The sequence below is a fragment of the Trachymyrmex cornetzi genome, unplaced genomic scaffold (genome assembly GCF_001594075.2).
Source record: "Trachymyrmex cornetzi isolate Tcor2-1 unplaced genomic scaffold, Tcor1.1 scaffold227, whole genome shotgun sequence".
Lineage (NCBI taxonomy): Eukaryota > Metazoa > Arthropoda > Insecta > Hymenoptera > Formicidae > Trachymyrmex > Trachymyrmex cornetzi.
This window is the reverse complement of record NW_017296923.1, coordinates 551,110-561,265: the sequence shown is the minus strand read 5'-3', so window position 1 is coordinate 561,265 and position 10,156 is coordinate 551,110. Positions and strand designations below refer to the sequence as shown.

At 38.8% G+C, this 10,156-nt stretch overlaps 1 protein-coding gene across 1 annotated transcript in view; it reads left to right on the top strand.

Moving 5' to 3' along the window:
• The first annotated feature begins 6,532 nt into the window (after window positions 1–6,532).
• The window catches only part of Ten-a (Teneurin-a transmembrane protein), a 496,598-nt gene continuing 492,974 nt past the window's right edge, over window positions 6,533–10,156 (top strand). The window contains exon 1 of the mRNA XM_018506604.1: window positions 6,533–6,763. The gene's annotated coding sequence lies outside the window, so the exon portion shown is untranslated. The remainder of the gene's footprint in view (window positions 6,764–10,156) is intronic.

Genomic DNA, 10,156 nt, shown 5'->3' with positions numbered 1-10,156 from the left:
TAAAATATATATATATATATATATTCGCATAATAGAGCGCGCCATCGTACGATGAGAAGATATGAACACGAATATAACGAAGACACGTAGAAAGCATGCCGCAGTATATCATGCATAACAAGTGACTAGTCCAACTCTATGCCATGCACGAGTTGTCTAAGGGATGTTATTGTGCCAGACGCAATCACAATCATATTTCTTAACTACGGCGAGAGAAACACGGCCTATTTCTTTCTCCTTATTGGTTGCTATTCTTCCTAGTCATGCTTTCGTACTAGCTTTTTTTTGCTTGCATAATTAAACATAAACCACTACTACATATCGAACTTTACATCGCAAAACTTTGTTATCTAAACTCTTAAAATTCGCTCTACCGCATCGCAAACTAAATAGAAATATTATGGAAATGTCAGATCAGATGTTCATTCAAATATTATGAGTTCTTTCTATTATACGTACAGATAATCTGAAGGCAGATAGGTTATACTGCGAATATAATAAACACGTCGCTTTGCAGTACGTGCTGCGGAATTTAACGAAGATAGCAGATTCAACAGAGAATATTATTGAATACCGTACTGAACATTACAAAGCACACTCTTTGATTAATTATCATACCAACATGTTTGCTGATTTAATTTATTATAAAATTCGCCTTTCGACATGTTTGCGGCTTAATAAAAAGATTATGTTAAACATTTTATGCAATGATACAATTAACCATTTTCTGTATTAAACGAATATTTACGTTTAATATTATTACTTTGTGCACGTGTAATGTTGCTTATGAAAATTCTTATGAAATTCCTATGATCTCAAGTGGAAGATGTACATCGATACTTTCATCGAAAGTTTATATATATAAAATATCTAAATTATTTTATAATATATATTATGCAATTTAGCGTTTTTATACACTTATAAAAGTATTTAATCTAGACTTTTATGTTTTGTGTTTTTATATATTTGTAAAAATATTATATATTATAATAACAAGTATTCGCCGCCTTAACAATTCTCTGAAAAAAATTATATATAATACTTTACTTACTATCTTTCATAAACATCGAGTCGTAAATGTCCAAGACATTTCACAATTTAATTTTAGTCGATAATTCGGATACTGTAATATTAAGGCAAATTATCAAAGTAAAACAAAAATAACGTTAATGCAAAGGAACATACTGTTGTAACAAAATACCTGCAAAGAATACATTATAAACAGAAGAAAATAATTACATTGTAAAATAATGTTAGCGATCTTTTGTCAGCTAAAATTAATATCGAGATATATATACCAAAAGGTTGCATGAATTAATTTTATTTTCTTTTTAACTTTAATTCGAGTGTTAATTGAAACGATAACTTTTTCATATTAAAAATTTTACATATTTTCATTAAATTAAGATATGAGATACAGTAAAAGATAATTCGATTAATATAGCAGGAAAATATACATAGAAATTTGATATATATTAAATTATAATAACGAATAAGTAGTTCAACAGAGAAAATTAAGATCATAAATAATCTTAATATACCGCATTAGTATTTTTGCATATTAAAAATTTTGCATTAATAAATAATGAAATAAAGTAAACGTAATAAGAAATAATAATACATAGAATTATACATGCAATAAAAGTTTTATATTAAAATCTCTATGACATTATAAGTTCATTGATAATAGTATTGTTGTTAGTAGTATTATTATAGTTTATTAGTACTATTAGGAATAATAAACCATTAGACATATTATTAATATGGGAAAGTTAAGAGAACCGTCGTGCTCTTGTAGAAACATTTATCGGCTTAATCCTACAGTCGCACCAGGACATCAGCATTATCATTAGTCATGTTGTTTACTCTCGACTCTCGGGAAACGCTGACAGCGTAGGGATGTTTTCTTCCGTGCAACCTAGAATTGGCTCCGGCCTGGCGGAACGTGAGCTTATCGAGTAATTCCATACGTCCTAGAGGCAGGTTATCACGACGAACACGTCTGTTCCTGTTACGCACGGAGGCTGCTACGCGCACGTACGAGGCTCGATGCATCGGAATGACGCCAGCGCTCCGTTTACATTGTGCGATCGCAGAATACGCTTCGGCGAAACAGCAAAGGCGCAAAGCTAACAGGATAGCAATGGCGGAATTAACGTATTCGTATTACGCAGGGCTCGCCATATCAGCCGCGGCTAGATGAATGCTAATTAGCGGAAGATATATGCCGCATCTCGTTGGTTAGAGAGCTATCTTCTGTTACTACTGTGGTAGATATTCGCAGTCAACGACCTGTTTCTCACAGTAGTACGAGTTGTTTATAAATGCGGCGGTGTTTCTGAAGCCTTAAACATAATAAAAAGCACAGGCAATAGGAACAGGGAATATAACAGATTTCAACCTATCAAAATTCATTGCGTTTTATTTTAAGCACAATGAAAAGCACAGGCAATAAGAGAGAACAAGGAATAACAAATTTCAATTTCTCAGAAACTCTGCATTCTAGTAGACGCAGTTTCTAATAAGTTGAAATCTTATTTTCTATTTCTATTGCATATGCTTTTCATTGTGTTTAAAATAAAATTTTAGAACGCGAGAATATTCTTGTTTGTTACATAACAGCTACTTTACGTAAAAACATAAGCATTATATTTAATGGTTGTATCACGCGTAAGACACAGATGATTGAATGAAGAATTATAATCATTTATTCATACACGACAGCACCTCTGCCTTTGGGAATCAAATGAGAAGACTCGCATCTGCGCAAGAGTTACTATGTTTCTTGCTCTGCTGCAAGCAAACTCACGAAAAAGCATGAGCTGTACGTCTATGTAATGTTAACACGTAACGTATAATGAGCTGATATCATATTTCGAGTTTAGTACCATCCTCGCATTCTGTAGCTATAATAAGAACCGTGTATGATTATAATATTATATAATACATTTTAATTAATATTTTAAAATATTATTTTAAATATCTTAAGTGTGACTTGAAAAAAGTTTATAAAGAGAAAATAATATTAAAAAAAAATTTGATGTGGCAGCCAATTAATGTAAGAGCCTCTGTTGAACATGAATAAGGTACGAGTATGCGACGTATTATATAAAGTGTGACATTGGGGAGCATTTAGTTATTCCACAATTCGCTAACATATGAATTTTGCGTGGTTTCGTACCCATTAACTAACGGTAATGATCCAACAGAAATAGTTTCCCCACATCTACTTTGTCGAGCGACAAACTGTAATGGTGATGCAAGCCGAGTAATTTAATATAGCGTATAATTCAGACGAAATCGGGACCTGAAACCTGTTACCGCGTCTGGTTAAAGCAGCCGTGAAAATGGATCTACGAGCGGCTATAATAGCCGCTGCCAAGTTTTCGGTTGTGTTAGAATAATGTTTGAATCACCGGCTGGCCCAACTAATGAGTAATTAGACTACTAAGAGATGCGTCCAATTTTAAGACTCCCGTCATAGTCATGTTAAGATAATGGGCTTTGCTACAGGCTTCGTGAAACTACCTCTCCTCCTGTTATGAATAACAATATAACTTTGTATCACCGAAGATGCCTCGAAATCCTCTTAATCAGAAGACATTGGAGTAGAGCTTATCTACATGTAACTGTTAGTCGTAAATTTAATTATATGAAAATAATATAAGATAAAGTCTTGCGTGTGTATCATCTTATGTCTGATCAAAAATGTCAAACGTAATGGAAATCGATATTTCAGTAATCTACAACTGAGTTTAATTAAATAACTGTCGATGGAATATGGATTTAATTACACACAAATAAAGTAACAATATTATTATGTAACTTCATTCAGAAATATATATATATATATGTATATATAGTACAGAAAATTAATAATTTAGCAGTTAATATAAGAGAGCTGAAAAAAATATTTCGATGTTTATCAAAACAACGATAACGAAATATTACCATAATTATATAGATAACAGGAAGATATATGTAGAATCTACTTGCTTTGATTCAATACCCCAAGCGGTGTTTTTAATTAATTACGTAGTAACAAATAACAAATGTCATTAGCATAGTAAACAATACTGTTATAATTCGCTTGACACACAGAATGTGGATTACCGCCACATCTCGCTGGCTGCGTTTTATCTAGTTGCTCTGAAATTGTTACTCTTTTCTTGGAAACATTACAAGAATGATATAACACTGTAACTGGTGGCCTTAATCGCGAAATTACGTAAAAATTCTCAGAAATATTACTGCAACGGTATTTTAACTCGTAACTATACATTATAAATGCAATCATATACTGTAACAATTTCAACGAAATCAATTGCTTCTCAAAAAAGCCTTTATGATCTTATATGTTCATGGTCAATTAAAAAGGAATGCAGTACATATATATTACTTGTATATACTTTTATTTATATACACATTATGTATATACATATATTATACATTGTCGTTATATAAGTATGCGGCGCTACTAAATCGATATACCGTTTAAGCGCGAGGTAATTCCCCGTGAAGAAACAAGCGTGCAATTAGTCTCTAAACAAGCGATGCAGATTTCAGACTTAAAATACGTAACCAGGAAGCATTCGCCGAATTTAATCAGTTTCATTGCAGTCGTGTACATTAGTGTGTAGTTTGATAAATATATGCAATCTGCAATGAACAAAAATATACACATAATATCTAGAAAAATGGCATATTTATCTTTCACGACAATGTGGCGCCCAACAAGTCAGCTTAATGTTGTTACTCTCGCAAGACAACGCAATTTCAGTACCCATTTAATATGTATCTTGGATTAAGACAAATATTCGCCTTTATGTTCCATAGAACGGGGCGTCCTTTTCTTTTGCACACAGATACGCGTGCACCTTGAGGTTTCATCAGCAGCTACAACGTAGCAGCAACAGCGTATCGGCGCTGCTGCGGTAAGCGATACGAGATGCATAGTCACGAATGAAGGAACTAGGGAGGAAGACAGAGAGAAAGGACAAGGTGAAGTGAGAGAGGTGTAGAAACGATATGAGAGAGCGCAGAGACAGAAAGGGAGACTGACGGAGGAAGAGAGAATATGAGAAGCGGGTAGCGCGGATGAACATGGGGTGGAAGGAGAGAGAAAGACTACCGGTACAGTGAGTGAAAATAGAATAAGAGGAGAGCAGGTAACGGGAGGACGAGAGAGACCCGGCGGGAGGGGGAGAGGGGGAGGGGGAGCAGGAGAGTTTCCTCCTTTTCAACCCCTGTGTTGCCGCGTACCGCGCAGAGCGGCGCGTAGGTATACGTACACACTAGGCGTCTATATTTTATATCCGGTGTACCCGAGTTGTCGCTAGGGCGCAGACTCGAGCCAATCGGGGTCGGCCGGCTCGCCAGTTACTTTTCGCGATTCACCGTGGCCGCTCTTCCGCGGCGCAGGTAGACGGACGGACGACAGTCAGTCAGTCAGTTAGTGAGACGAGAAGGAAGGATGTAAGAGGATTGTATCGGCGAAGTATAAAAAAGAGAAAAAAATAGGGTATAGAGAGAAGGGAAGGAAGAGAGGCAGCGAGAGCGAAAAGGGGTGAAAATTGTGGCGTATAGAGCGGAGCAAAAAAGGAAGGCAGGAGGGTTAAAAAAAAACACGAAAAAGTGCAGACAGATAAGGAAAGAGGGAGGGCGAGGGAGATAGGAAGGAAGAGAGAGAGGTCATAGGTGCTGGCTGTACTGCATTCGCCGCACAAAAGCACAACTTGCGCACTGTTGCGCCGCGTTACCAAGCTACTGCGCGAGCAACCGAACTGTGCCGCTCGGCCACCCCTGCCGAGCAGTCGAGTGCTTTCGTGCGGAGTGTTTACGTCGTCGCGCGGGTAAACACACGTTGTCGTGGCTCGCGCTCTCGTAAGCTCTGTCCTACGCACCCCTTTCTCTTTCTATCGGCGTGAATCAGCTGGAACGCCGATACTTTCATCCTACGCCTTCGCATACCTCGAGTGATGTCGCGCGTTCTGTGAATGTGAAAAACGAACAACTTCATAGAGTCTCGAGCTGATCCGCTGATCGAGTACGCTAAAACTACGAATGCGATACGATAAAACGTCCAATCTTAACTATCCAATTCGAACGTCTCGACTCGTTGCTTATCTTCGAGTAACAAAGACAAGACTGACATTCACTCATGTCAATTCGTGATATTTCGGGCCGTCGCGTCGTTTCGGAATTTACGTGAATTTCGTTTCAAGAGTTCGTAAATCTCGCGTTTCGGACTTTATCGCGACGCGATAGTCACGCCGGTGTGCGCGCTCGCGAGGAATTGGGAGATTAGGATCGCTGGCTCGGGGGATTCGCTAAATCGACAGGGTAGAGAAGCGGCGCGGGCACTGTGACGGTGCAGCAGTGTGCGACGAAGGCTTGCAACGATACGTGACTGTCTTACCCCCTCCCCCCCTCTTCCCCCCTCCCCCCCTCGAGCTCGTTCGTATGTATGTACGTCGATGCTCCGAGCGGAACTCTCACGTCGCCGCGAATTGAACCTGCGTGAGTAGATCGACAGGGTGGGAGACGGAGAAAGACGTTGATCTCGTCATCGCGAAGCGCTGGATGTCACTACGTCATTGCAAAGCAAGGCGTACGTGTGCGGACGTACGTAGTCATCGTTTGTGCCTGGCGTAAACTCGCGCGGCAAAGTGACTACCCCGAAGTGCAGCGGTGATAAGAAGATACAGCCACGCGACGTGATCGTTAGCATAAATGACAAGCGCAGCCAAGGCATCGAACTGAGGTGAGTGAAGGTCTCCATTTGATTCCTTGCGATCGCGTCTTTACGTATAGACACGTATAGACACTTCGATTGAGCCCGATGACCGGTCGTTGATTTTCACGACCGATTCTAGAATCTCAGGTGATATCTTTAGTTGGTATACAGGATTTAATTAGAGGGAATAGGTCGGCACCATCGCATTAATCGTACGAGCTCCCGGCAAATGAAATTATAATCGAACGGCAGGCTGGGTCTCGAATTACGCGCCGCAGAGATAGAACCTGAGGCGCTTGTGCTTCTGGTGTTATCGTGCTCCCCTCTAGAGACCTTTCCGCCCTGCTCCCGGAACGTACGTAATGAAAATTCAAGAAAACTTGGGAACTTTTCGTACTTTAAAATCCAACTCTTGTTGGATATGTACGGATGCTTTCTACATTATGTGAAGCTACGATGTAGGCGATTCTACACAGCTACTCTCTCCAACCCTCTTCCTAATTTATACATATATACTCATCTTTACGCGACGCAAAGATATTTACATATCTTTCTAGCCGTATATGATATAAAATAAATAATATTTGTTACTGATATCGGTACAACAGCGGTTATTTTGAACGTAATTAAAATAAAAATATTAATCCATAGTTTGTAATGAAAGAAATATTTTCATATTTTATTTAATTACTTTCGTTGCGTAATAACAACGTTTTATTCTTTATAATCAGTAGGTCATTGCGTAACTGGAGTACATAATTGGCAGCGTACTTCTTTTTACTTGTTCCAGCGATCAAAGAAGTTTTAATGAAACTTTTTATGTCTTTGATCAAACACTTTTGCTCGAACGATATTACTTTATGAATTGTTTCTCAAACTGAGAACAAGCTACAAGTCAAAGAGTATAAATCCATTCCATTTATAAAGTTACTTTGTTCGATTTGTCGTCGATGATCTTTGATAATAACAGTAAGTTTTAATCTTACGTTGAACGCAGTGACATAATGCGATATTTTTATCGAGATAAAAAGAACTCATAATAACGTTGCGCAATATTACTTTAATTTTACCGCAGAGAGTATATATATGCAAAGAACGATTTTGCTGAAGCATCTAGAAATTCGACTAAATATAAAGCTGAAAATCATTTTGTTGAACTATTAAAAATATTATGTAGAACCTCACAAGGGATAAACCACTGACCAAAATTGTGTGCACCAATGCCTACTAATGCCTATAAGTAATGCCCAAGTAATGTTCAAGTAATGCCCAAATTTTATGGCCACTAATGCCCTAGTAATGCCCACTAATGCCCACTAATGCTCTAATAATGTCCTAGTAATGCCCATTAATACCCTAATAATGCCTTAGTAATGCCCATTAATGTCCCAGTAATGCCCATTAATGCCCTAGTAATGCATAACCTCATACCGCTTATTATAATTCAACACAATTCCCTTAAGTAATGCCCAGTAATACCCAGTAATGCCCCAAATTCGTACACCGTAATGCTCTCAGCGGTTTACCCCTCGTGTGGAACGTTCAAGTATGATGAGTAATGTTGCAAAAAGGTTTGACACTCTAACAACCATCTTGAGTCCTACGTAATAATTTTTGATAGCCCACGCAATTATTTTCAGATCTACATTTATATCTATAGCTAAATTTTAGATACATCAAACCGTCCTTTTCGTATATCGTATAAAATTATAGAAAATTCACGATACTGATAAATTCTCTTCGATTGTGGCATCAGGTTGGCTATTAGCATTCATGTCACATGCTTGTCATAAGCCGATGAACGGAGAGGTCTGATCCTCGTCGCTTCAGGGATCGCCAGGCCTGTCCTACATGCTCCGATCCGCTGCGAGCGCGTCTTGCCCGGGCGCATTCGAAGATGCGCTCCTACGTGCATAGGCGTACTATCGTAATCGGAATACCAGATTGTTAAGTATCTCGGCTATCCCGGGTATGCGTAATGGTAGCGTTGTCATTTTGCGTAACTACGTAAGCGTTCGGCAGGTGCTCGCGTACCATGGGTGGCTGCCGCGCGTACGCGCCACCGAGCAGAATCCTATGCAAATATGCTGAAAGCATAGCCGGGACGCTCGCGGGGTTTTAACGTGCTACTTAGCTGTGCGTTACGTGCGCCGACAGATCGATTTGCTTAGCCTACCTTCTTGTCTCGCCACCGCGCGACCCTCGTATTCCCGTCATCAGCGGCCGCGAAAGCTGGCCACGAAATGTCATTACGGTAACGCGATCTATCGCGCCCGCAAGGATAGGTCGATGATAGGACGGCGATTGAAGCGGTTTAGCGATCGCCCAGCGTATTCGCGGTCTTGCCCGTTTCGTTCGCCGAGCGCATTTTCCTCTCGTCGCGTCGACCCTGGAAAAAGGAAGACGGAAATTTTTATACGGTTATTTTGCCGCTGCTGGGTAATGCGATTCTGAGTCACGTGTACTGCGATAAGGGTGCCGTAAGCAGGGCGTGTAAACAGGGAAATTGGTAGATAGTAACGCCGCGGCCTAATCTTATTTTTAACTTGCTTTTGTAAACTGGGTCGATTATACTGTAATACGATTTATTTCCATAAGATAGTTAATCGCAAAAACGAGTACCGCACACTCGATCAATATATATTTAGCCGTTAATATGATGCTTCGGAATATATTGCGGAAAGTATACAGAGATTCTAAATATAACTACTTTAACCATACAGCACTAAATGTATAAATATCGTAGATGATTGATTTAACAACGCAATGATAATCTGATAACGAGACACGCATCGATAAAAATGATTGATTTTTAGTATCGGAATATTTTGAATACCTGTCGTCCATTAACTCGAGCACTTTAATCGGAATGTTACATTGATCGCTTTAATAATAATGCGTGCATTGTAATGTACAAATTATTATAATGCGATCACTGAATTGTGCGCATTGTTTCTTTGTGAATGATGCATCATTTCACTTCGCGTTTAGTATCACGCCTGACTATCTCCGCTATCCCAATCCCCATTAATTTTAATGGATGCCGTGCCGCAGACTTAACACTCATCCGCACAATAGACACCAGAAGCAATTACAGAACACATGAAAATACGTAATACGTATAACTGCTTTCACTACACGCGTCGACATTGTCACTCTGAGGAACACCGCGCTGATTACATAAATTTCTAATGAAGTTTCCAAGCGCGAATTTTTCACGTAATAGAAAATTCCGTACATAAGTTACAAAAATTAAAATATTACATCGAAAACTCTTTCGTACGGTTAATATTATACGGTTCAAAAATACAAATATAAACGAAATCAATATTTCATGTTGTTTTCCTGACGACTGTTATCGCAAAACGCTGCAAAATATCGATCTGCGATATTAACAACATCTTCCTTCGGCCACCGAGC